At 44.8% G+C, this 26,156-nt stretch overlaps 1 protein-coding gene and 2 long non-coding RNA genes across 3 annotated transcripts in view; 1 reads left to right on the top strand and 2 right to left on the bottom strand.

Moving 5' to 3' along the window:
* LOC111926844 (uncharacterized) overlaps positions 1-13,113 on the bottom strand; it is a 72,114-nt gene extending 59,001 nt beyond the window's left edge. Inside the window, exons 1-4 of the long non-coding RNA XR_015284079.1 lie at positions 6,123-13,113; positions 4,851-4,884; positions 3,738-3,862; positions 3,351-3,484 (exon numbers count right to left, since the gene is read on the bottom strand). This is a non-coding gene — a long non-coding RNA (uncharacterized LOC111926844). The remainder of the gene's footprint in view (positions 1-3,350; positions 3,485-3,737; positions 3,863-4,850; positions 4,885-6,122) is intronic.
* Positions 1-26,156, top strand: part of TSPAN7 (tetraspanin 7) — an 82,058-nt gene that overhangs the window by 12,041 nt on the left and 43,861 nt on the right. The gene's annotated exons all lie outside the window — the stretch shown is intronic.
* LOC147653930 (uncharacterized) lies at positions 15,824-24,617 on the bottom strand. The gene is made up of 2 exons (XR_015284082.1): positions 18,282-24,617; positions 15,824-17,946 (listed from the first exon to the last, which is right to left on the bottom strand). It is a non-coding gene; the product is annotated as an uncharacterized LOC147653930 (long non-coding RNA).

Genomic DNA, 26,156 nt, shown 5'->3' with positions numbered 1-26,156 from the left:
AGTATGGGAATGCTTCTGAGAAGTCCAGTGAATACTGCTTGTGAGGGCAGATTATGATGGAGCAGCTGGCTGTACCTGAGCTATGAAATTGATACACCACAATGCTTCTTTATTCTGAAACTGCACAGACAATGCTCTGAAAAATCCTTTCAGATACCTTGGGAGAGGGAACAGAGCTGCTGGTGCATAAGAGCAAGCCCCAAGGTGAGTGGGCTTCCACAGCTGGGAATGATCCACACAACTTTCCTGACTTCACAGATCAGGCAAGCTCTTTTTTCGTGGGGGAAAAAATTCCTGTCATGCAGGGCACGGGGGAGGATAGTATTTCTTCAGGAAAAGAGCTTCACATTTCTGTAGATGGATATCCACCTTTATTTTGGAAGATCATCTGACTGGGGCACAAGCATGTTGACACACTTCCCCATGGAGAGGAGACTTGGTGTACCTGATTAAGAATGTCCTCACCCTCTTTGTGCTGAGTGCCAGTGATCTGTTATCTCCAGGGTATGTTCCAAGTGTGGCAAGCAGGATCAGGTTTAAGTGGTGACCTCCAGGTGGTTTGCTTACTTTTACCCTGCTGCAGACATGAAGACACAGAGGAAGATTTTGCTAATGAGCAGTTCTGGTTAAAGACCAGTATGCAGAATTTGTCATTTGTGTATTCTGCCAGGTTTTGTGAATGGGATTGTCAAGTGCTTCTAGGAACTGGACTGACTCCTTACTCCAGAAGGGTTTTTCTCTAGTTCACTCATGCAGTAGATATTATGACAGCTGCAAAGAATTATTTGCAGGTTTTTTTAAAAAATTGTAATCAGGCAGCTAAAAAGAACACTTTGTGTGGAGATGCAGCTCTTAGGACTCTGCTTTAGCACAGGAAAGAGAGCACTAGCACCTACTGGGGCAGAGGCTGTGCTGGGAAGGAAAGTGGGGGCTTCCCAAGCTGTCATTTAAGGCTAGAACATATTATAAGGAAAAGGACATCAGGTAACTTACTGCTCGGAGGAAACTTTTAATTTGGGGATTTCTTCATGTAGAAGGGAGTTTGTTCATGCTGAGAGCCTATTCTGTAGCTTGTGCTTTCTCCCACACCCCAGGGAGACCCTTCTGGAAGAAATTAATGCCAGTGCTCTTGGTTTTGTGTCAGAGTTAAATTAAGGCTTTTCACTAGCCTGGATTAAGGTGTATTTTGGTGTTTGGTGGGTGTAGGCGGTGACAGCTCATGGAAAGATCTGATCATTCATCCTAGTGTGCATCTTGACTCTGAGTGGGTGAGTGACAGGCTGGTTTTCTTCTGTTGGCCGTGTGCAGCTCTATCTAAAATCCCTTGTAATGGCTGTTGCCCAGCTGGTCAGGCTGAGAGCACGGCAGAACAGCTTAGAGCAGTCACTGTTTTGTTCTTATCCTCTCCTATGGCTTGGTGAACAAGAGGGCAAAGGGCTCAGCAGGGACTCAGCAGAAGGTAATTAATTTCTCTGGCATTCCTGGACCATGCTGCTTTTAGGCAGAGAGAATTTTCAGGTTAGCCACAGCATGAATTCTGTTTCCCACTTCTCCTTCCCCGTGAGTGGGTATCATGTAGGGACAGAGATTGCTCTCTGGTTTAGTTCATGCTTTGTTTTCTTTTATCACCTTATGTGGTGCAGTTTAAATTACACTTTTCAAATGGTAAATTGCTTAGGAAAGACTTCTTAATGCCATTTTTCCTGGCAGTTTATTTCATACTTTTCATGCAAGTCGTACCAATCAAGTGTCTGGTGGGGCTGCCTGCTAAGCAGTAACAGATGGCCCAAGCTAGCGAGGATAGGAAGGATCACAGGGGTAGGAGCCAGTGTTATCTACATATGTGTTTTGGATTGCATCATGAATGCTTCCCAGGAGGAAGCACAGCTGGCACTGGAATCGTGGAGATCTGATTTTTGGTATTCTCTATTCCAAGTCTTGGCATATGTGAAAATCAAGTTCATGTTGGGCTAGATCAATATTATTGAAATTATACCTCTTCTTGGATAAAATCACTGTGCTTGATAGGGGTTTTGGGTGTTTTTTTTTGTTTGGTTTTTTTTTACTTATCCTGTAATCAAAAGTACTGTGTGAGAAAATACACAGAAGAGAGCAGCCAGGTCCATGATGTAGTCTTGCTTCCATGTGTGTTCTGCCACAGGATGGCCTGAAAATGGAGTAACTAATGCAAAACTGAAGGAAGAAAACCAAAATTAATCATCAATAGTTTGATCAGTATTTCCCCCTCCAGCTTGCTCTGGCACTAAAACACTTGGGTACCTTGACAGGCAAAAGGCCAAAGAGAAGAAGGGGATGTGTCAGGAAGTGGCTGCCTTGCAGAGCTCGTGTTCTGGGAAAGTTTCTTCCTAACACTGGGCTGGCAGCATCCCTTGTGCTTCCACCTGGTTTTCATCTGTAGCAGTGCTCACATCTCCAAGGGGGCAGGGGAGAAGCATGAACGAAGAAAGCTGTGACCTTAAACACGGTCTGTGGAGGCCAAACTTTGATTCTGCTAAGGTGGCCAAGGCATAGCCACAGCCACCTTTGCTTTGTGTACTGTATTATATCAGCTGTTTGTCCAGGTGCCATAAGGAAAATGCCAAGAGATCCTAGACGTGGTCACGTGATTAAAATTTGGCACATGAGGCCAGTCAAAGGACTCTCATATATTGGTACCTGTCTTCTCTTGACACTAAGACACATCATGAATAAAAATGTAAGAAACTTCTTACTGAGAAATTCACTATCAGGCAGTTATGGGAAATTCATTACTTTGTAGGGTGGGGGTTTTTTTGGTTTTTCTTTTTTTTTTCTTTTTTTGTTGTTTGTTTTGCTTTGTTTTTGTTTTTGTTGTTGTTGTTAGACGCTTTCAGTTTCATTTGGTTCTGACATTTAAATCCTTTTCCTTCCCCTGCATAGACAGAGGCTAAGCAGTCCTTGCTTTGTATAAGCAACTAGAGCTTGTGTCAGTCCTGGGATGGTGCAATCATAGAATCACAGGATGGTTTGGGTTGGAAGGAACCTGAAAGATCCTCTGATTCCAATCCCCCACCAAGGGCAGGGATGCCACCTGCTAGATCAGGTTGCTCAAAACTCCACCCAGCCTGGCCTTGAACTCTTCCAGGACTGGGGCAGCCACAGTTTCTCTGTGCAAATTCTTCCAGTGCCTCACCACCCTCTGACTTCTGTTCTCACCAGCAGGATAATAACCTGTAGTAGATCAAACACATTACAGCTGCCCAGAGAATGATGTGGAAGATAACCTAAGGCAATCCTGTCAGGATATGCCCTTATCCTTGGGCAGCTGAGCAAGCCAAGCCTGGCCTGGAAGGATTTATCTCACAACTTGCCTTATGAATTTTGCACTTTCCTAGTGCTACATCACTGTGGCTCCTGCTGTCTCGATGGGTGTCCTTTGAGCATAAGCAGAAAATGTTGGCAATGTGTCAGGAAAAAAATCCATGAGGAATGCTTCTAAAATGCCCTAGGAGAGAAGAGGAAACGAAGTAAGGCTCTGAAAATTCCTCCTCTACCCCTGGCCCATGGACACAGACTTGGGTCTAGGGTAAAGCCAGATTCTGTATTCACTTAAAAGCTCTTTCACCAACAACCTTGTGTGTGGAGACAGGACTAGAAACACATTGCTGGTCATTCAAGGGAAGGAAAAACAAGTTTATCCCCACTTTCTCCAGGAGATATGGAATACATGGCTGTGCAGAACAGTCAAATGCATTTACCCTCGATGGAGGTGGTAGCTGGGTGTTCTCTGGTTCTCCTGTTCTGGTAGCTCTGGAGTGGAGTCCCATGGCATTCCTTCTGGAGAACAGCAAAGGAGGGAGCACCTGCTTTTGTACCTAAGCTGCTGAAGGGATCAAAGTATTTAATGGTAACTCTCCCTTGTACTTCCCTCCTTAAGCTCTGCTCTTGAGAAATAGCTCATTAATTTGTTAGTGGCTTGATGAGAAAGGAGGGGGTGGAAAACCACTATCAAATGGCTTTGGTCCAGGCCAGGTGTCTCTATAGCAGCAGGAATCTGCTCTTTCCCCCCTTGTTCCAGTGGGGAGATCAGGAGCTAGATGGGGAGGCAGTTGCTTCTCCTATTATTCCATGGACAAGACTGTACCTATTGCATAGAAGTTTGGCTGCTGCTCATACACAGGCTGCTGTATATAAAATTTCTTCTTGATGGACATGCCAAGTTACCTAAGAAATGATGTAAGGTCTGTAGAACTTACACAGATTCTAAAGTTAACTGCCACCTTCCTCCCAAAACTTCACACCAGAATTTAAATGTGGAACCTTTCTCTCTTTTTCAAAGATCTGTGTGTATATCACAAGTCAACAGGCAAAAAGATCTTTATCATAATACTTTGACCTCATAAATCAGTCTTGCAGACAGATAGAAATTCGCAGGTTCCTTTGGTATGGGTTTGGCAGGCACTGCTGAAGTAAAAAGCAGTTCACTAACTCACTGTTACAATGAACCATGATTTTTTTACCTGACTTTGAAACTGGCAAGAAAGCCACAGAATGACTGTAAAATGTGTTTTTACTTGGTTCCTGTTGTAGGAAGATGTGGATTTTCACATTACATATTTCAAACTGTTAGAGAAGATGAAGAGGCCTGTAGAGACAGAAGATTTTACTATGCCTTCTGTTACAGAAAACAATACATGAAAGATGATTCATATGGAGAAGTTGGAAGAATTTAGGTAACAATCTGATGATGTAGGTATTTGAACAAAGAAAAACTCTAGCAGTGTTTGTTTTGGAGCTCTCTTCATGAAGGGACATAGTTGCTCACAAATATCCCACTACTGAAGTTTTTTATGTCTTTGCTCCTGTCATACCTGCACACTTGGATTGCGCTGTTGAGGCTCCCAGCTGTAGGAGTAGAAAACAAATGGTGAACAGTTTGTCTTGAAACACTTAATGATAAAATGGTATTTGTGTCTATATCTAAACCAAATACTGACAACAGGACTAATATTGAACATCCTGGATGTGATCCCAAAGTTCAGAGTTCACTCTGCCTCTGATCCTTCTAGCAGAAACAGTTATCCCATTTTTAATACTTCCTTGGTGAAGCAGTGGGTTCCCTCTGACTTTATGACCTGCTCCCAAGGGAATGCCTCATCCTAAACACCGTGTGCTCTTGCACTTCCCCTTCTCCTGTCTTTTAAAAACTGATTAAATCATCTCTCTCTCTTTTTGTTATTCCCCCCATCCACCCCCCAATTTAAAGGTTTATCACATGTTTTTGGATTGGTTTAGAAGAACTTGCTTTCCCCTTTGAGGGCTCCCACTATTTGAAACTCTATCAGCTTGTCAGAAATCCAGATTCTGTGACTTTTAGGCTGTGGTACAGTCTGGGGATCCAAGCCTTCATTTGCAGGCAGTTTTCCTTGTGCTTCCTTTGTCCTTTCTTATCATTTTGGGAGAGTTATGTTTTGGGAGGAATCTGCCTCTTGGGAGTTGCTAAAACAGGAGAGGGGGCAGCTTTACTGCAGTGCCAGGGGATCCAGCTTTGGGGCATGTAGGGTTTACACCAGTGCTGAGTAGCACAACCACACTAAATCCATCCTGTGCCAGCTGTAGCTGGGATTTATCATGCTCTCCCAATGAGGCTGCAGTTATTTACTGTGTGTGCCCCGTGTGGCTGAGTGCCCTGTCCTCATCAGCACCTGTGCCCTGGGCAGCACTGCACACCCTGCACACCCTGCACACCCTGCACACCCTGCTCAGCCTCCTGCTCTGCCCTTCAGGTGTGTTGCTTTGATTTTTTCATACATTCACCAGTGTGCATGGAAAAGAAGGGAAAAAAAAAAAACAAACAACAAACCTGGATTGAATTTAAAAAGGGGAGGGGAAGGAGTGAAGAGAGGTGAAAAAATGGAAAATAAAAGTGTGAAATGAGGTGCAAGAGCATGCACCTTGGTGCATTGTGTGCTGACATAGGGGGAATGGAATCAGATGAGGCACCTGCATGCGCAGAGATGTCAGGACAGCAAACTGGGCTGCACTCCTGACATCTCTGTGCATGCTGGTGCCTCTCCTGGGTTCACAACAAACTCCTCCCTGGACAGCACGGTCCCCCTGTGCATAGATGAGCTGTCACTCACCGTGTGATTATTGGCAGCACCACCCAGGTACTCCCCAGAGGTGGTGGTGTGGGCAGGCTGCCTGTGGGGTAGCTCACATTGTGGTGTTAGTGGTGTCCAAGTGTCTCTCCCCGTGCCCAGGCAAGGCAAAGCTCATTTTGCAAACAAGCAAGTCGAGCCCAGGGCTGCCTCATGTGTTATCCTCCAGCAGCAGGCAGGGAATGCTGCTGGTTTCAGGGTGCCAGGTGGCTCTGGGGGGGCAGCAGCCCTTTGCTTTCCCCCAGTGTAGGGTGGGAGCGAGGCTACATTGGGGATTTTTGCCATTTTCATGGTTTCTCTAAGGCCATAGTAACATGTAGTGCCTTTGGGGTAGGAATTCCTCCTGTCTTTCCTTTGGGCTTTTCTTCCTACAGGTGGCTTCACCTGCTGGGATTGTGGGCAAAGATGCCAAAGCGGAAAGGGTGGGCTAACAGGCAGAGAAAACGGGGATGTAGGGAGAAGGAAGGCAGAAGTTAATGGAGAAGGGAAAGGGAAACAGGCAATTGAGGCAACCAACCAGTCAATTTTTGTCCAGTAAAATAAGTAAGTGGCTAGGCAGAATAAATCAGGAAGGTGAAAGAGGAGATAAGGCTGGCAGGGAAATTCTGTTTTATGGCCCTGATCACTTGCTTTCTAGGGCATTTCACTTCTGTATCACTGGGTTTGGTGCTTCACTGTGGGGCCTATTCATGCCCCTCTCTGCTCCCCCTTTGGCTCCCTGTGCCTCAGGGTGAGGAGCTGCTGCCCCACTGACTCCACTCATTGATGGGGGGAGGCAAAGGGGGAAGTGGTGTGGGAGCAGAAATGGTGTTTGTGAGATCTGTGTGTCTCAGGATTGTGTTGGAATAGAAGAACCCCAGGAAATGGGTAGGGGAAGACATGCCTGTGCTTCTTTTCAACTTTTTGCCATTGTGGCATAAAACCCCTTATCTGTGGGTTAGTCTCTGCAGCAGAACCAGAGGGGCTGGTGGGAGGGGAGGCACTGAGGGCAGGGAGGGAAATTTCCAGTTGTGTGGATACAAAACTTCTATCAGTCCCTTTCCCAAACAACTTTGTCATGTTGTTCCTCTTGGTAGCATCAAGACTCACAGTTGTTTTCACCTACAAGTCAATGGTGCCAATGGCATTGGCCATGAACATGATCACTACAAGGGCACCTGTGCCTTGAATCCAGCCCCACACCTTTGGATATGCCTGTGTGACTGTAAAGCTGTGACTTTAAAGCTTTTTGTGCAGGAAAAGGGAGTACATATCAAGGATACTTAGGAAACATCTCTGGCTGGAAGAATTTACGTCACCTTCTGAGGGACTTGTCACAAAGCCAGCTACAGCAACCTGTTTGTCCATCAGTCACGTTGCTGTTAATGAGTGTGAGCACTGAACCCCCCCAGCCAGCCAAGCACTTCACTGGCTGCACCCCATGTGTCTGTTCCATGTGCTAAAGGTGTTTTTGCAGTGGGACTGGGGCCTTCAGTGCAATCCTAAAGCCAAGGGGTTCCACATGCCCAGTCAGATGTGCAGGAGAGAAAGCTTCAAGGGTCTTACTTTCCATTCCCATCAAAATTCTATTTTCTCCCACTTCTATTTCTTCTGAAATTAAATTAAAAAGCCAGTATCACTAATAATCCTATTTTTAAATATAAGTTTCAGAAATTCATGAGCTGCCTGGGTGGGACAGAACATCTCTTTTGTTTACAAGTGCAAATCATTAGATCTTTGACAGACCATGCCTGTTGCAGAGCAGCTTTAAAGAGACTTTTGTGGTGACATTAAGGGACAGAATATGTTGAGACACCCAACAATAGTGAAGTTGAGTTTATGGTGGGCAGTCTGTGCTTAGAGAAGAGGACTGCTTCAGAGCATTTGTACTAATGAACTTTCTTTGTGCTCTGCTTGTTTGTCTGCTTTGTTCTCTTAAATGATGGTGCATTTCTGGATAATTTCCTCTGCTGGTGAGCTACCCCCATCAAGTTGAAACTTGTCTATTTTTAAAATGCCAGCTGCCTCTCGGATAAAAAAGCCAGTGCTGATGTACTGTTGCTTGCAATGCATTATTCAAAGTCCTTTTTAGACTCTCTCAAATAAAGAGCTTCATTAATATTTCAGCGGTCGCTGTGATTCTCTCCAAGGGGGCTCCATTCCTTTTTCTCACTTGACACCCCTGTATTTCTCTGTGTAGTGAAGATGATTGGATTTCGAGTTACCTTTGGTAGAGTGAACTCCTCATTTTCTGCAGGAAGTGGATCTTAAAAGAAACTTTGACCTTGAGATTGGTGCTAAGCAGATAACTGACATACCCAGAATCTTATCACAGCCCCCAGGAATGGGAGTGGTTTGGGAGTGGAGGGGCTATTTTGTGCACCAAACACCAGCTGTTGTGCACCATCATTCTGATCATTCTGGCTGGCTTTGCTGGCTTAGAGGGGAGGTAGGGAGGTGGATTGGAAAAGGAGAATCACAACAGGTTGGATTTCTAGACATAAAGATTTACTTAATGAAGTTTTCTTGCTTAAATATTAACTGTATTTGCACTGATTTCAAAACCACACCAAGGGTTATTTTCTTGCTGCTAGGTACAGAACCTGTGATAAAGCTGGGATTTTGAGAAAGAGCAGATAGAGTGATTTCCTCAATTGAGGTATGGTGGAAAATTGGTATCAGACAGGTCTGGAAAAAGTGGGTTTAGCCCTAATGAAGAAAAGCTGAGACAAAGAGTATCAACCATTCTGAACTTGCTGCAATATGAGCAGTTTTCTCAATTTATAGGGTTCTTCTTTCCTTGTAATGCCACAAATAAAGATTCCTTTGGCTTGATTGTGCATGACGGGTTTTGATGCTGGGAGATGGAGATCCAGTGATACAGAGCTGCATAGTAATTTTAAGAGGTAGTTTCTCAATACATCAAGTAATTAAGTGTCTGAAGGGAAGACAAGCATTCAAAGCTGCTGCTCATCCGTGAAACAAGAGTGGGAGAGAGAGAATGGTTGCTAAAATTCAGCACTGCATCCCCTGAGTGCAGGAGAGCTGTGGGCTGGGGTCTCCCTGTGAGTGGAGGCAGTGGAGGAAGGGATGATGGAGAGGTTAATCTAAGTAGGGTGGGGACCATCAATTATCAAAGAAATAAAGCAACCACAAGCATGGAGGGGATTCACACTGTGAATACCTGGACACCTTGTTGGCTGCCTACAGCCTGCATGGTTTGCATGTCAGGCAGCTCTTGCACTGTCAGGCCTCTTGTCAGGACACTGTGCAAGGGGGATCCTGTGGCTTTGCTTGCAAAATACTAGAAATGCTGTGAGCTGCAGTTTCTGAGCATCCAGAAACTTAAATTCTGCTTTGCTATTGAAGAAAATGACTGTGACCAGGCTGGTTAAGAATAGCTTGATGTTTCTGCCCTGAGTCAGCAGTAAAGTGATATTCTGGACAAGAAATAAGTCTTTGGTTTGGGGGGTTTTGTGTTTGGGGTTTTTTCTGTGGGTGCTGCTGTGCTTTAAAATATAGTTTATGTTTAGCTACCTTATTCAGCATGAAATTAAATTTCCTTTAGTTTCGTGAGGTGAATGATTGGATCTAAAAGTCACGATTCTGCTTTCCCAAAATGTGCAGAAGGGTTGCTTGTTCCTTTAGGACACAAATAACAGCTGCTGTTCTCAGAAAATAAATATAATATTGCCCCCCCCACACACACACTTCACTGGAATAATTCATAACTTTTCCAGTGTAATTTGTTGAACATTTTACACAATATCTGGGCTTACAAGCTGTTCAGAAGGTACAGGGGAGCATATTGCAGGGTGCAGGGGAGATGGAGGGGACGCCAAAGCAACGCTGGTATATTTTGACTGAAATACTGAGTGATGGTGGGAAAGGACTGAGGATGGGGGGTACGAGCAGCAAAGCCCAGCAGCCCGTGGAGGTCACTCAGACCCCGTGGGCATGTGCTGTGTGGCCGAGCATCCCAGCCAGGGCTCCGGGGGGAGATGGGCACGGCTGTGCTGCTGCCACCAGAGATGCCATCGGAGCGGGGCAGGATCTGTGCTCTGCATCATCCCGTCATGCGCTCGCCTTAAGGCTGACCTTAATCCTCCTAATACGGGATCGCCCTCCCCGGGAGGGACAATAAACAACCCGGATTTTCCTGCTGATGGCAATGCGGTAAGCAAGCCCGTAGCTCCGGGGAGGAAGCGTTCGCAGGGCGCGGAGACGCGGAGGATGGAAAGAGTGCCCTGGGGAAAACGGAGGAGAGACGGGACTGCTTCCTAATTCCCCTACTGTGTGCACATCAGGGCTCTTGGAATTAGCACTGGCTGCTGGGAAGTTACTCCTTCTAAGGTTGTTTTTCCTGGCCGAGACACCTTTTCCCCATCACAGGGCTCGCCGAGGTGTTTCGACCGGCCGCTCTTTGCTCTTTTAAATAAATCACTGGAAATCTCTGCTTCTTGTTCCCTGGTCCAGGAAGGAGGGAGAGCATCTCTTTCCTTTGTGTCCTGACCCTGCTACCGCTGCCTTTCCTTCAGCAAACTGTTAATTACAATTTAATGCCTGTTACCAGTCCCTGAGTAAGTAATAGGTGACTTGCTCTTGCAAGGGTTGCAGAAGGGTCCCAGCCCAAGGGACCTGTCTGAACATCTGAATGGAGCTGAGGCTCCCATCTGGTTGTTAAACACTGACACTCATTATTTTACCCAAATGGTGTCTGCTGGAGAAATTTGGGCCGTTGTGTTTGAGGAGTGGCTGATGTGAGAGCAGATGCTCAAAGAGGAAAATGGGTGCTTGGGCCTGCCTGACCTTGCAAATGGCTTATCTTGGGAAACAGGAGCCAAATCTCTTCCAAAAGCCCTTAACATTTGCTAATGGTGAATCTCTTCTCAGCATGGGAACCAAGGGCTTTGTGCAGGAGTGGGGAAAAGACAGTGACCAAAAAGCAGAAGAAGAGTCCAAATTGGGCAGATTTTTGATCCAGTGTCTTTAGGGGAGCAGGTCAGCACATAAAAATGCCTTTTTGTAGCTTTATCCACTTCTTTTAGTTGTGTGTTTTCTGGGAATATGCTACAACAGTCAGTCCACATACCACCCAGATTTGGAAGGTTGAGATTTTCGTAAAGGGACAAAGGTTTTAAGACCCTTATGGTGACATACATATTTCTATCCTTTTCCTGCCCATTTTCCTTTCCTTCTTCCAAGTCAGTTCAGAAAAAGGTCTCAGGAAACCTTTTTGCTGAGTCCCCCTCCCAATAGGAAGACTTTCTGCAAGCCTCCTGACTCCTGTTTGCTCAGAGAGGGACCAGGAGATTTAGTCAGAAAAGCTGGTGTGGTTGGAGGGCAGCCAAGCAAACAGACACTCACACAAATCGGTGCTGCTGATAGAGTGAGACTCCGCTAGAAGTGACTCAGAGGAATTGGCTAATACGTCCTGCAGCTACAAAGAAGTGCTCAGAGCAGAATGTTGTTGTCAGCAGAACGTCTGATGATGCAGTAGGTAAACTTGTTTTTAATGGAAACAGGGAAGTAAGGCTTGGAAAAATGTCAGGGGCAGCCTTGTAGGTAGAAATTGAATGCTGTATTCTTGGATGTTTGCAAGACTGTAATGATTATTTAAGAGAGTAGAAAGTTAACTTGTTAATTAAATGTTCTGTCATCTTGGTCCTCAGTGCCAGCTTGTCTGAGTCACCACTTATCAGTCCAGCCTTCCTTCCTACAAGTGTCACAAGCTTAGATTTTTACCACAGCTTGATCTGCATGTACTGGAAACTGCACTCTGCTCGTTTAAACCTGTGCAAATATAAATGTTGCCTGTAGCGTACCCAGTGTTAAAAGTACCTCTTTTGTGGGAAACATGTCAGAATTGGCTTGGATTTTCTTCTGGGAACAACCCCTGATGGCACTGCAGAAATACTGTTGGGTTGTACCAAGGACAAGCAGAAAATGAGAGTATTGGCAGGGTTTGGTGGGTCTTTGGGAGCACCAGAAAGCCCAACTGCTGCAGTGTGAAGCAGAGAAATGGCACATCACAAGTGCCTGTAGTGCAGTGTCTACATTTCCTTCTGGTTGCTGCATCCTTGCCCTGGAGTTGGGGGTTTTGCCAGGCATCAGTGCAGTCCCACGCAGCTGCAGCCTCTTCACAGCCAAGTTTTCAGTGGAGATCCCAGCAGGGAAAGCTTATGGGAGGCTCAAAAATGTAACTTAGAGCAATGAGAAAATCCATGAAGCATCTGTCATATTGCCTCTTGCCTGGACAAATGTCTGGTTTTAAATCTCTTTGGGAGGATGTCTGTTTGGAGCTGAGCTCTCCCAGTTCTGGAGTGCTTTCGGGAGGGATCTCTGGCTCAGAGTTGCTCCTTGCTCGTGCAGGAGACCAGAAAGGAGGATTTTTGCTTCTGAAGATGCCCGAGCCAAGAGGCTTTTGCAGAAGGATGCTGAGGAGAGCCTCCTCTTCCACTGACCATCACAGTGGGTGCTGGGCACCTCGCTGCCCTCCAAAGATGCCATCACCACTGTCAGAATACTCTTGCTTTGCTGCTCTCAGCAGCTCATGGCATCTTGCAAAAGCAAAATCCTGCTTGTTTGCCTCTCTGGCATTCGGTGAGGTGTTAATGTGCACTGATGTTTTACAGCCCCTGCAAGAGCACCAGCAAAAGAGGGCACATAATTTTGCTAAGTTTGTGCATAGCTACCTCAGTCACAGGCTCACAGGCTGAAAGTTTCATCCAGACAAGAAAGTGAGCCTCCTGTCCTGCAGGCTTTTCAGTAATGCCTCCAAGGGCACATTTCACTGGGACAAAATGGCTCTTTGTGATAAGTACAGTGACAGTGCTATTATTACTCAGTAAATTAGGTCTTGAGTCTGAAATGAAGCTATTTGGACTTTTTAACATTATTAATAGGAGAGATTCAAAGGCTCTTTCCCTTTTTTCTTTTTCTGCTATTTCCCCCGCCTTCCTTTCCCATCTTTGCTTTTACGTCTGAAATGATTTAAAATTGCCACAGATGGACCTTCTGGGCAGAACTATCCCAGATCTAGGCAGCATAAAGAATACCTCCTTGTTCTTGTGCCCATTAGTCTAATGGGAGTGAGGAGTGAAACTCTTTGCCAGGCTTTGAGAATATTCCTCTGTACCTATTTCTTTTGTGTCCTGTAGAGTTTTTATTTTCCATGGGTGTTTTCTGCTTATGCAAGGACAGTTCTCTGGCCCAGCTGGGGTCTTGTGTCTTCAGACCTGGACTGGTGAAGCCACTCTGCCTTGCAGAGTCACCAAACCAAGTGTGCAGCAATGAGCTCCTGAAGGAGCCGTGTTGCAATTTCTTCTCTGCCCACAATGCCCAGAGAGAGGCAGCTGGGATGCTGTGCAGGGGAGGGCTGGTTTTCTGTGGATGAATCAGAGGCTGGGCTTTATGGTCATTTCTTTGCTCCTACTCTTCTCTGGATGCATGACTGATGCTGATTCCCAGTGTGCAAAGGCCGTGCTCTAGAGCTTTATTACCCTCAGTTTATGGAAATGCGTGTTGAAATGTGGATCTTATGAGATTTGCTTAAAAACTAGTAGCCAAAGCAATAAAATATAAAATTATTCTTAAAATAATATTTAAAATAATCATTAAAATAAAAGTAGAAGAGAACTTCTCTACAAGACCTATAGATTAAACAGGCGAGAAATCCAATAGTACCCCTAAGGAGAAGGAAAAAATCAGTTATTCCGGTTTGCCTTCTTTTGTAAGAAATTGCTTCATTTTGCAAAAGATGAATTGCTTACTAGCAATTTCTGTTGACCTAGCGAGCCTCAGACAGTGACTGTGCAACTGCTGATGTCTCTGTGTTTTGCTGGTTTTCAGGAGAACCCTTGAATGCAGCAGGTGATTGTCTCAAGGCATTGAGCTCATCTGTGGAGAGGACACAGCAGTGCCCTGCACGGGCTCTTGCCGTCAGCATTAAGTGTTTTTTGGAAAATGTAGCTCCTTGATTGTGGTGAGAGGAGGACTGTCTGCCTTAGGAAGCTGCACAAATGGCTAGCTGGAAAATACAATTTACTGTCAGTACACTTCTCTGCAAAACCATAGTCCCTGGCATAATTTGTCCTTAAATGACTAGTGCCATTAACTTTAATGGCTTGCATAATCAAGCTCTCACATTATCCTACCCAACACTGTATTCTAGTTTGCTTTTCATTCTCCTGCAAGCCTGTGAAGAGTGGTGTGTGCTGGATGGCACAGATATAAGTGCACAGGCTCCACTTCTCTGGACACCTAAAAAGCAAGGATGGCAGGCTTATTAGTTTACCCTGGACAACCTGTGGAAGCATGTTTTACACTAGAAGTAATGTCAGGGTTCTTATTTCTGTTCTCAGGCACTGTCAGCATCAGTAAGAAACAAGGGTTGAGACCAGTAAAGGATTTGTGCAATGTGCACCCATCACTAGGGAATAATGGGAGTGTTGGCCTTTCTCCAGGAGAAATGTGACCCAGTAAACTCCTTAAAAGACCATTCAATCACTCTCTTTATTATGCTGGAGCATACAGGCTGTGTACAGGATGAATGGCATTTTCATAACTGCTGCCAAAGGAAACATTTTCTGGGCTGTGTATAGTAATTTTCTCTACTTTGGAGTCTGGTCTGGCAGCAAAAGCAAGTTGCTCCTCACCTCCTCACAGGGGTGGTGGTAATGGTTCACCTTGAACTGAACCCTTCACCAGTGATTTCATTCTGTCAAGCCTAAGCACAGCCTCATTGGTCTGTATCTTTGCAGAGGAATCCACTGCCTTGCTGTAGTCATATAGACCAGGAGCAAAGTAATAGAGGGAAAAAAAAGGTTCTATTTGAAGATAAACAGCACAGACCATGGATATCTGGATAGGAACAGCAGTGTGGTTGCTTGGCTGGAGGTGCAGTGGGATGCCCAGGCACCTGAGAACTGTGGGCTGCTCTTGTAGGAGGGCTGGAGCGTACAGCTCCCGCAGGCTCCTTCCCAAAAAAGTCCTCAATAACATCAGAAATAGCACAGCGTCTCCAGGTGGGGTTTTTTATGCCTCTAGCCTTTTCTCTAGCCTTTGCCCTTCCCTGCGGTTTATTGCTTTCCCAAAATAGGTTTCCTGGGAAAAAAATTTTCCACTAGATTCACTCTGAAGCCAGAGTGACAAGCTGTTTATTTATTTAATTGGTTTTATGTTCCAACCAATAAATTAATCTTCTCTGCGTTTGATTTTTGAGCAAGCAAAGCTAAAAGAAGGGGCAGTGCATACCAGAGATGTGGGGTTCTCTTTTCCATGTTTTATCAGCTATTTCTTTAAATAAAAAGCTTAATTAAGCCTGCATTTCTCATTATAATTTATGTAAATGTGGCACCTAGAGAACATGAACTGGGCTTGAGAACAGTTTGCTGTTCCTGTGCAGTTCATCATTTTCTTTATAAGAACAATTCTTGCCTATAATAATTTTGTTATCCCAATGTATTTATCTTTTGCATCTTCATACCTGACTCTTGGAGGTTTTCCTGGCATTCTGACAGCCTGAGCTTCCCCAGCACACAGACTGTGTTTTTCTCACAAGCTTCTGAGACTGCATCAGATTTGTTTTTTTTTTTTTCCTTACTTTTTGAATCTACATTTGTTTTTTATGCATCATAAGCCACAGTGCTCACAGTTGTGTGTACAACCCATCTGCACACAAAACAAGAATGAAATACGCAGGGTTCATTAGTCAGATGTGGTGAATGGCTTGAAATGTTTAATTAAAGAAAAAACACAAAAGGCCCAGTGAATCAGATGTTCACAGAGTAATAGAGGTGGGGAAAAGAAACTTCATGAATAATCTGCTGTTTAAATGTAGGCTCCCTTATTTGCCCACAGTTAGTTCCCACCCATGTTTTTTTGCGAGGATGATCAGTCAGTAAAAATATATAACATCCTCAACTTTTTATTTCTTATGGAAATTCTGCTATGCTAATTCTTTTGCCTTGATGTTAGGTCTTTTGTCCTTAATCTATTTTAAAGCTATGTATTGCTGGATTCTACAGTGTACTTTTCTTTAAGAATGTAATGCCCATATATTTCCTAGCAATGGCATGGTTGTTTTGTCTTAGAACTGAAGCTTTGGAAAAGTCTCTTCTCACTTCTGATGAGTCTATTCCCACTTAATTCTTAGGAACTAGCTTGCAAAACCAAACTGGTGACATCCTTGCTAATCAGCCCTTGCAAGATTAAAAAAATAAAAAGCCAAAAAAAGAAAAAAAAGCAAATTCTTTATGTCTCTTGTCGTTGCTGTTAAATTTGAGTGTATTTTTAAACCTTTCCTGACGATTCATGCTTCTTGTGAGCTTCTCATCAGTGGTGAAGCTGAACAGAATAGAGGTTATTTCAGCTAATTACAGGGTGACGTTCTAGCTTGAAATGGAGGATGAGGAATGAACAAGCACTTTGAGTGCTCTGCCCATATTCTGTTCTGTGCAGGCATGTTAATAGCCGTATCTGTTAGTATATTTTTAAGGCTGTGTTCAGTCTCAATAGGGTGATGTTTGTCTGTGGGCCTCCCTCTCAGTCTGTTTGTGCCCAGTGTATTTGTGACAATGCCTGCACTGTCTCTGTGCCCTGAGCCGAATGGATGGCTTGTGAAGGGGACTGAGATGTTAGACTGGGCTGTCAGTGATGCTCTTCATTTGTATTCTGTTCAGGGGGCCAAGCCTCCGAGGAGGAGACGTGCCAGAGTGCTTTCCTTACGAGAGGCCCTGCCCTCTTTAATTTTCCTTTGCACTTACCCCAGTGAACCTTTCTCTTTCAAGGTGTAACTATTTCTGCTGCACGGAGCTTGGCTTTAGATGATGAAACAGATAGGATGTGCAGTACCTACAAACCAGTGAGTTGTTTGGTGCTGGTTTATTTTTGGCTGTGAAAAGTTGCATTAGGAAACAGAGAGCTGCATTGAGAGCATCTGGTGCCTGCCCTCTTCCAGGCTGAGTGAGAGGGGGGTTTTGTGTGGGCAGAGAAATGTGAAGTACATTGTGGGAGTATGGCCTGTGCAGAGCTGCCTCTGTAGCAATAGCCAGCTCAGCTTTTTAGGGAATAGCACATGCTCTTGGAAACCCATGAATGAGAAGCTCCCAAAGTGCTGTTGTTTTAAACCAAAAATGCTGGGTTTGCCCTAAATCTAAAAGGCTGCCCATCTGAGACCTGGCATGCATTGCAGTATGTTTCTCCTAAAGTGGTGCAGTGCTGCATCCTCAGTGCTGAGAGGATGTGCAGAGAGTGCAGCGTCCTCGCCTGCTCGGCTGGTGAGACAGCAGCAGCCTTTGGGGAGAAGGAAGGGTGTTTTAACAATATGAGGTAATTTTAGTACTGAATTCATGAGTGCCTTCCTGTTCAACATCTTCTGAGTTTGCTCTGTGGCTTTCTGGGAAGAGAAGGGTGCTGGTTTTACATCCTGTCATTTTGCATCCTTCCTTGCTTTAACTGCAGCAGTTTCCAAGTCTGTTGTGTCATGGTCCTGTTTCTGGGGCTTCTGATGCAGCACATCCCCATGGCAGGAGAAACCAGCACCCTTGAGCAATTCCTTGCGCTCCACACTGACAGAGCCAGGCTACTCCAGCTCCTCCCCTCTTAGCCACTGATTAATGTACAGTTCAACAACACCAACTTTCGTCTTCTGCCATGTGAGATGTGCCCACCAGCAAGAGAAAGGTCTGACTGTTCTGCTGTGGGCTGCAATCTGTGTTGCTGTCCACATGTTGGTGTGACTTTTCTCTCCTCCATCCTTCCTGCAGCTCCCTTTTGCCCTCTGCCCTTGGAGAATCCTGTGTAAAGGTGAGATCAAACAGTCACCCTGAAAAGAAAACACAGTACAGAGAAAAGGCAGTTTTGGTGAGGATTGCAGGTCATATGTCAGGTCAAATCAGCCCCTGATGGAGACAGCAAAGAAAATGTAACATTGCAAAAGCAAATGTAGTTTTGCTGAGGAAAGGTTCGTGGCTGGTTTTGATTGCTTCAGGGTCATCTGAATGGCTGCCTACAAACCCTCTCTGCACTTAAACTCATGTGGTGCCAAACTCTTTCAAGTGAGGAAAATGAAGATCAGGAGGAGGTTGCTGGACACTGGCCAGGGCGAGTGCCTGACCATTTGTGTGAGCCAAGTCAGGAAAAGGACAAAGCAGCTCCTACCTCTCTCATCCCAGGGAGAGCCATGACATGAATGAAGATGCCCATTCCTTGTACTGTACTATTATTTTCCTCTGAGCCTCCCATTGTCTGCCTGCTTGTCCTGGAAGACAAAGATCTAATTCTAGATTTAGGCAGTCACAGGTGAGGTCAGTTGCAAACTCCTGGGTATATTCCTAAAGAAAACTGTTTTCTCCATCCCGCTTTCCTGTTTTTTTGGTATGTGCTGGAATCAAAGTCTTGCTTTCTTCTTGAGTTTCAACAGCTTTTGGTTTGGTGGGCACTGCTGGAGAGTGGCTATGTTGCTGCCAGAATTAGGAAAAGAGAAAATTCTTCTACTTGAAGAACATTTTGGATTAAGGCCTGGTAACCAGCAGAAAGTTCAAACAAATTCAGCAAATACTCTATCCTGAAGCCATGCAAACCAACACACGTGATGGCAGAGCAAGCCCTTATCTTCCTGGCCTATGAATGAATAAAAGTGACTCATAATTTCAAAACAAAGAGTTACAGAAAACCAGTTATTTATTAAAATCTGATGGGCATGTGGATCCTGTACACAGAGCTAGAACAACCATGCAGTAAATACTGTAACCTCTTTTCCTTCATCACTGATGGATGCAGGGAATCAAACTGAAAGGAAGCCACATCGCAGTGAGTGAAGCAAGGCAGAAATAGCAGCTGGGCCTGTTTGGTGCCTAATGTATTTGGAACTGAGTGTCAGAAAGAGAGGTCCCAGCATCCTCTGAACAGAGGGGGGTGATCTGCTGAAGTCCCAAAGCACTGTTGTTCCCATGCATTACACATTTGTTCTTGTCGCAACAATCACCATGTCAATGGAATTTTCTTACATAATTAGGAGGAATGTGATCACCTTCAACCCTGAGAGCAAATGAGCTTCTGCAGCAGCAATTCCCATTCATGTGTGCACTGCATGCCAAGGGGAAGAGGGATACAATGGATTTTATGTGTCTAAGCAGAATACAGTCTGCAACTGGAAATGTCACTTCTTGTGAAGCAATTTTATGTGCTGGTGACTGGAAATTTTTCATTTGAAATTAAATTCCTCTTGGCCCTGCTGCATATTGGGGTTTGGATTGATGAGTAATTTCTCACAAATCTGTGCATCATCTCTGTTTTGCATCTTCCCTTTCTGCTGCTCCCAACACTGCAAATTGATGGCAAGAACAGAGCATGACTCAAATTGTTATTTGTTAAGCCTTCTGGTTTTCTCTCATATAGGAATTTTGCTATTTGAAAGTTAATCTTTCAACCATAACTAGACCAGTGCAAAATTGATAAACAGGTGAAGGAATCGTCCTGTCCCAGCAACAGGCCAACAAATGTAGTCTGTGGTACTGCCTGAGCAAAGCCTGTGAATTAACTACATTTTAATCAAGTGAAGCGGGTAGCTTGGGTTTGCTCTGAGACAAGTGTTTGAGTAAAGGATCAGCTTTCTGTTTCCCAATATTTTCAGCAAGCTTAGGAAGACATTCTGGAATTAAACAGGCAACCTTCCACAAAATGCTGTCCTGACTGCAAGCTTTCTAGATCCTTAAGTGTGATCTCACTGCCTCTTTCTCATACTTCAACTTCTGACTAGACTGAGCTTCTGATGCAGATGTCAGCATGTTCCCAATTATTATGGCAATGTCCTTGAGTGGAACCATCTCCAGTCAGAAAAATCTGTAGAGTTGAATATAGCAAAGTGCTATTTCAACTCAAGTTTGGCTTTCTTCCAGCTGACATAGCATTTGTTCCCAAAGTCAATTCCAGGACAATTTTTTTCCCCTTTTCTCTTTTTTCTCCTTTCTCTGTTCCTTCCCCCCCAAAGCCATTTCAGGGAAGAGAAGTCACATAAGTTGTACTGACATCAGAAAAACACAGCTGTATATGAATTCATGGTTATTTTTCAGTTGATGTTCTGTGCCATTTTTATCAGAAATCTTCTTCACAGGCTCATCTATGAGAGGAAGGGGGATATCTGAATGCAATTCATTTGGAATTTTCGTATTTAGAAATTTGCCTTTCTTTCCCCTTAGAGATAGCTGAGTTGTCTGACTGACTGTAATGTATCTGTTGGCATTACTGCACTGAAAACCAGAAAAATGTCTCTGTTCTTGCCTGATAATGCTCCTTTGCTATGAAGAGATTTTGCCAGAATCAACCCATCTTGTATTGCCGTGTGAAGTTTCCAGAATAATAATGGATGCTGACTTCCAAATATTTAGAGTTCTCTAATTAGAAGAAATTATCTCTGTGCTCCACAGTAGGAGAATTGTGTATGCCTTCCTCGCCCTCCCAGCCCCAAGGGGGCTGGAATGAATGCTGGGGTGTAAGAAAGCAACTCCTGTACTCTGCAAAAGGCCCATGAGCTGTGGGACAGCACTGCCCTGGCTTTGTCATGTTTTCCAGAGAGGCCACGCCCCACCAGGAGAAAGCCCAGTGCAAATGGGCAGACCCCAAACCTGAAATGTAATCTGAAGGGTTCCGCTTTTCTTACTTGAAAGAAGCTAAGCCTGATCTTCCTGTGGTGATATTACATGAGCTGTTCCTGTCTGGTAGCTTCCCAAGTTGTGTCTTGAAAAAAATATAAAAGGCTTTGGATCCAGGGCTAATGGTACATCTTTCAAAGAAGAGTTTCTCTAAAAATATGCTGACATCCCGTATGGAATAACATCAGTGAGAACCCTGAAGCATGTTGGGTTGCTCTGCTCCCTTGTGTAGTAAAGGTTGTAGCCAAAATCTTTTTAGAAATGTAAAATCCGTCTGAGCTCTCATGTACCAGTGTTGTGCAGCATCTTCTCTGGCTGCACTGATCAGGAAGTTCCTGGAAGTGTCAGCATAGGTTTCTGACTGAGGGGCTGGGTACACAGGCTGTTTCAGTGCACGCAGACAAATCATCCTGTATTACCTGTACAAGACATCTCACAATTCCAACCAAGCCCTGAGCTAGCCCTGAGGGTGCCTGCCCAGCCAGCACAGAGCACACCCCTGACACAGCCTTTGTCCCAAAGCAGGTGTTGACCATGGGTATTCCTCTCTGTTGACTCTGCTGGGGTCTGAGAGGGATATGTGGCTGAAATTTCTCTTCTTCTGCTAATCCTGTGTCAGCTGAATCATGCCCTTGGTAAAAGGCACTTCCCTGCCATCACATTGATCAGGCAGCACAAACCATTCATGATTTAATGGCTGGTATTAATGAGGTACTCAGTGCATATAAACTTCACTGAGGTTTGTGGTAGCTCTTATGGTTATAATATTGTTGTAGCTCCTAGTGCTTACAGTTGTACAGCTTGAGATTCATGGAAAACTGGGAAGAAATGGGATGGGGGGAGAATGTCACGAGAATGCCAAGGCCCTCATCCTGCTCCTGGGTATGATCAGCAGTGCTTCAGTGATGCACCACTGCTGTTAATTTACCCTGTGTTTGGAGAACTCTGAATAAAATCTATTCCTGTCCTTTGTTATCATTATATGTCGTTTTATAATGTTTGATCTGAGTCATTCTTGCTTCAATTTCAGCCCATTACTCCTTATCTGCTGTGGTTATGGAGAACAGATCGTTCTATTGACTTTTGCAGCATGTTTCTATGTACATAGCAGTCCATTATCACCCTGCTCATAGCATTCTCCTCACTAGATAAAAAAAATGCCATTTTCTGTAACGCCTCCTGACAAGTCCTATTTTCTATATGTCTTTCCTGTTTTTTGTACTCTCTTCCTTTGGTCCTCTTTTATTTGCTTAAACTACTTGGTGTGGGAGATAATACTTCATCCAAGGATTTAGAAAGCTGAGCAGAGCAGAAGAATTACTTAAATTATAGGTGATGTGGGCTCCTGTATTTATTAGTCCCAGCTTGTTCAGCTTTCATAACAGTATGACTTCACCAAGGCATGTTCCCCTTATAGTCTGCTACACTCCAAATCTTCCTCTGAAGAGCTGATGTCTGAACAGTCTTAACAGCCTGAACAGTTTTCCCCAACCTCTCTTTGTATAGATGGTTGCTCCTGAGTGCCTGTAGTAACTATACTTCTGGCCGTGTTGAATTTCAAAGCATGTCTTCAGATGATGAAATAATCTCATATAATCTTGTCCTCTGGTGTAATTGCGTTCCCTCCAGACTTGTGTGCTGCAAATTTTAATAAGTATGTCCTCTACTTCCTCCTCTCCTTCAGTAATGTTAGTGGGAAATAGAACTAAGAGCAAGAAGAAAAAAGGAGGAAACCTACTTGACATCTCTTTTTGCTTTTACAGTGTCCCGTTAATGACACCCAGGTGGGTCCTCCATTTGTTGCTGGTTTCATCAGGACTGTGCTTCCTTGGTTGCTTGTTGGAGCATCTGTGAATGCAGCATCTGAGAAAGTGTGGCTATACAAGAAGTAAAAACTATAAAAATATTTTTGAGCAGAGGTGTCTAGAGCTTTCCTGCAGTTGTGAAAACTCATGGGTTATTAATATACGCTCTTCCTCTTCAGTTTGGTTATAGTCAAGTTGCAACAGCGAGTGATTATCCAAAATAGTGGGGGCATAAGTGCAGGTTCCTCACATGAAAATCTTCATATGAGATAAAAATCATTCAGAGAAGTGTAAATCAGTCATAAAGATAAGGATTTTGGAAGCTGGGAAGTAGCAGACATTGGAACGGCCATACTCCTGGCTTTGAATGTTCAAAAACAGGTAACTAGGTGTTGGCATTCAGGAAGATTGGCACTGAAAGCTCACATGTTAAAAGGCCTCATAGACTTGAAAGCTAAATTATTTCACAGACTGAAGGCAAATGTGAGTTCAAGTGCTATGTAGGTCCCCAGATCCCTTGCCAGTGTGTGGGTTTTGCAGTAGGTTCTTTTCATAGTACTTTTGCACTTCTTCATGTGTGACAGCTGGGGAGAATGGAGATGGGGTGTGTGGCACCGACAAGTGCTCAAACTGAAATAATTCTGAGAAGAGAGTCTTCTTGCCACTTTCTCTTTGGGTTTCTGATGAGCGCAGCAGATGTCTGCAGGGATGGGAGATGCAGGCTCCTGCTGTGAAAAACTGTAATAATGAGAAGCATTTGATGAGCTGACTGTGTTTCATTCTTCCTGATGAGTTGATACTTTAAGTATACAAATTATTACAGCAACTTTGATCAGATTTAGTTTAGGTGCAACTAGAATTGATTCCAAGAGAGGCAGCTTGCGTGGATAGAAAAGTAAGTAAGATGTGCTATCTTGCCGGCTTTATTTTTCATTCCTTCCTCATCCCTGTTTCCCCATCTACTTAGCACTGATTTTATGTTAAGTATCTCTTTAGAATTGTCTTGTTCTACAGTCTTTAATGTTTAAGGTTGTGTGGCATCATTTTGGTTGCCTGGTTATCACAGTAAAGGAAAAACAGTCTTGTTAAATATGAGTGTTACAGAGCTACTCTGGCAGAGTCAAATTGCAAATGCTTTTTTGCTTCGTTGCCTGGCTGTGTAAGGAGAGGAACCTGGGAGACCTGTACAGGGTGAGAAATGCAGAGGCTGGGGCTACTGCTGCCCTTGAGAGCAGTCACTGGGGCTGGAACACTGCCAGGAAAAGGGTACTGATACCAAAGTATCTTCACACATGGCTGCTAACACTGGGAAGGAAAGTGCCGGAGGGAAGGACAAAACTCTGTAAACAACTCTGAGATGGAAATACGTGCAGAGCTCTTTCGGTTGCTGTGACCGAGGGCAGGCCAGCAGGAAGTCTGTAGCAAGCTGTTGCTTTCTCCAGGTCAAGGAAAACATTTGAGGAATAGCCTCCCCGTTTTGTTTGCTTCTCATTCTTGGGAAACAGTGTGAGTTGAAGAATAAACGTGCAGCAGTTACTATTATTTCGTGGCCAGTGCCGCAGGGAAGCGGGTGCAGCCTGGTAGCTGTGCTGCTCTCCGGTCACCTGCCTTCCTGTGGAAACCTGCGGGCAGCAGGTGCCCTGCCAGCTCTGGCTCCTCTTCCTCTCAAAGGTTCCCCAGACCTGGAGCGACTTGGAATACATATCCCTTTCCCCGTGCCGTAAGGTCTTGCCCTGAGCTCTCTTACATCAGGAAGGGCCCTGTGCTCCCTGTGGGCACAGCCCACGAGGACGGGGCCTGGAGGAGCTGCCGTGGGCCTGCTCTCCGGAGCTGGCCGTGGCTGCTGGGCCGCTGCTGCGAGGCGGAGGCGGGCGGGCGGCAGCGGCCGGCTCTGGAGAGCTGCTGGTGAATGTGTGACGGAGCTGCTGCCTTCACACCGCCCCGGCAGGCAGCAGGCCGCCCTGCCGTGAGCCCAGCGCTATAATTAGCTGGTGGCAATCAGCAGCCGCTTGCTGCTGTCACAGGGACTCAGGCTGACTGGAGCGGCAAATGCGCAGAGCTGAGGCGCGTGTGCTTTAATGACTGTATTTTCCCGGTGCCAAAGCCAGCTGACTTTTCAACCTGGATTTTGGACTGATTTGCGGCTTTATTTTTGTAATTCGGGAGTGGATTGGTCTTTGCTTTCCCCAAGTAAATTCCAGGAGATATGCTGGAGCGTTATAGGCCTTACTGACATTTCTGTGCCGCCCTTTCAATTTACAGGAAGCTTTCATCAATTAAAAGACCTCGCTGATTGGAACATATGCAAATCGATTTCTGGAGATGGCTTCAGTACATTCCTTAAGTCATCCTGCTTGTATCACTTGGGAAGGAACCCTTTTGGGGTTTGAAGTTCTGTTTTCTGAAGGCATTTCTTTATCTCAGAAGATCCTGGGTCTTTTTTAGCTAAGATTGCTCTCAGCACTGATCGATTGGCAAAATTATGTATCCCCCCGACCTTCTGACTTGCATAATCTACCGGAGAAAGAGGATGGAGAGGAGATTGTGACACTGCACACCACCAAATGTTTCTGTGGGAGCCAGAGCTAGGAAAGGACGAGACCACATTCTGTTCACTCTATTTTTATTTACAACATGATAAGCCAGTACATGAAGATTTGTACTGGCTTTTAATAGATTCGGGGAGTGCAGTTAACTTCCATTGTTCGCAGTTAAGGTACCCGCCTGCTGTGGCACACTATCCGTTTCCATTATTTTGTTCTGTGGTGGTAGGAAATGTGCTTCCCCTCTCTGAAAATGATCTCTGTACCTGAGGTTTGGGGTTTTTTGCTGGTATGTCAATCTGCAGCATAAGCACTTCTCTGGCAGCTTTTAAGAGCTTGACTGTGGGCAGGGAGAATGAGGTCTCACATCTCGGTGAGCGGGGTAGGACCCAGAAGTCTGCATTACGTCAGAATGAGCAAGACTGATTTTGACCTGATTCTATCAAACTCAAATGCTGGCAGTAGGAGCTGGAAACATGAACTCCTTTTGGTGCCTGCAGTTGCAGGGTATGATCTGCCCTGCATTTGGCTAGAAAGCTGGAAAAACAGTGTCTGGAAGTAAACTGGGCATAAACAAACTTGGGGGCTTCTTTTTTAAAGGTGCTTTTTTCACTCAATCTATCGGTGCTTTTTTCACTCAATCTATCAAGTAAGTTCAAGTTTGCTTGTTGAAAGATTTGGGGTGTGCCCTGACAACCCTCCTTTGCAGCTGTGATCAGCCCTTGGAGCACATCTGTCCAGGCTTCTCCTTTAATTCAAATTACTGGTTTGCATGGAGTCTCCTGTAATGCCTTCACACAGCCTCCTGCTCTCCTATGAAGGATAAAGCCATTTATGTGAAAAAGCCCACAGCAAACTCAGCAGGTCTGTGCCTGGATCTCTGTGGTGAGGCTGTGAACCGCTAATCTCTCCTGTGGTTGCTGATGTGCATTTGGAAGAGCAAAATGACATCATAAAGCTTTAAGACAACTGTGCAGTCTTATCTTTCAAAGTCAAAAGATTTTATTCAAATCTATATGTATGTTAGAATCCTGG

The sequence above is a fragment of the Cyanistes caeruleus genome, chromosome 3 (genome assembly GCF_971803275.1).
Source record: "Cyanistes caeruleus chromosome 3, bCyaCae1.hap1.1, whole genome shotgun sequence".
Classification (NCBI taxonomy): Eukaryota; Metazoa; Chordata; class Aves; order Passeriformes; family Paridae; genus Cyanistes; species Cyanistes caeruleus.
This window is presented reverse-complemented; position numbering and strand designations above follow the sequence as displayed.